Below are 1,481 nucleotides of genomic sequence, written 5' to 3' on the forward strand. Positions count from 1 at the left end.
ATAAAAATGAGCAAAGGGAAAAAAAAAGACAAATCAAGAAACAGACTCTTAACGATAGAGAACAAATTGATGGTTACCAGAGGGGAGATGGGTGGGGGAATGGGTGAAATAGGAGACAGAGATTAAGGAATGCTCTTGTCATGATGAGCACTGGGTGATGTATGGAATTGCCCTATCATTATATTGTATACATGAAACTAATATAACACTTGTATGTTAATGATACAGGATTTAAAATAAAAACAAAAACAGAGGCCAAATTTTAAGTATATCAAGAAACTTCATTCAGTAAATAGCTGACCTGTCATTCGATTTTTCTTTTTAATGAACTTGTTTTTGTTGTATGTTTTTGCTCTAAAGTATTTCCATTAAACCTGGTACTGATGATTCATGGCCTACATCAGATGATGAAGACTTTAATTTTGATATCAAGGTAAAGTACTCTTGTGAAATTTGTTTTCCTGCTCTGAATTTAGTTTGTATATTATTTACTCTTAAAATTTAGCAGTGGCCTACCTATCATCATTTAATGTTTGCAATGGAAAGTGGGTCAGAACCATTTTGTAGAAATTTTTTTACTCTGGTAAATACTGAAGGTGGGCTGGAAAATATATAATGACAGGAAAATTACATTGGGAAAAGCTTTTCCATAATGGAGGAAATAAGATATTTGGTCAAGGATAAGGATTTTTCTGTGAGTTTTAGTTATCTTAACATGAGTTTTCTTTCTTTCTTAATATGACATTTATAATACTCATGCCTAAATGAAATCTTTAGTGGATTCGATTATTGCGGACATTTTTTCCCTTGGTAACATATAGTTTTACAAAAGACTTTTTTCTCTATTTTTATCCTTTGTTGTACATTTAGACTAAAATAATATTAGATATTGTGGAAATTCAGAAATTTAAATTGTTTCTCAAAATTTATATTGCAAAGGTATTCCACTGTGTTTTCAAAATAATTCCTTTAAGAGTATAGTTAAAACTTTATCTAAGTGAAGAATACATGTTTTGCCTAAAATAATAATCAGCTCTAGAAGCAGAGGCTCTTCATACCCATATGGTAAAATGTCCAATTTCAGAAATTTTTTATATTACAGTTTTTAAAAATATCTACTCAATCTTTGTATCAGATTCTACAATTCAAAATTTCATTCTTATTTAAATATTCATTTTAAAGCCCCTGCATCATTATAAGCTACTGGATGTTAGGAAATGTAATTGTGCATCTCCTGGAACACCTAGAATAAAGTCTTGCTTGGAAGAAGCAATTTAATATTTTTTGAATGTGAATAAATGAGCAGACAGATGGAATTCTGTATAATGGAATGTTATAAGTAATGTGCATAGTGTGTCATAATTAAATACATGAATTTTTAAAAATATGGCTCAAATTTATATTCCTATTTTTTAAAAAGATTTATTTATTTGAGAGAGAGAGAGACCACATGAGAGTGGGGAGGGTCAGAGGGAGAAGCA

General features: G+C 30.0%; 1 long non-coding RNA gene across 1 annotated transcript in view; it reads left to right on the top strand.

The window, feature by feature from the left end:
* Positions 1-358: 358 nt before the first annotated feature.
* Positions 359-1,481, top strand: part of LOC123323846 — a 2,806-nt gene continuing 1,683 nt past the window's right edge. Inside the window, exon 1 of the long non-coding RNA XR_006539544.1 lies at positions 359-433. This is a non-coding gene — a long non-coding RNA (uncharacterized LOC123323846). The remainder of the gene's footprint in view (positions 434-1,481) is intronic.

Source organism: Neomonachus schauinslandi, unplaced genomic scaffold, assembly GCF_002201575.2.
Source record: "Neomonachus schauinslandi unplaced genomic scaffold, ASM220157v2 HiC_scaffold_1580, whole genome shotgun sequence".
NCBI classification, from domain to species: Eukaryota; Metazoa; Chordata; class Mammalia; order Carnivora; family Phocidae; genus Neomonachus; species Neomonachus schauinslandi.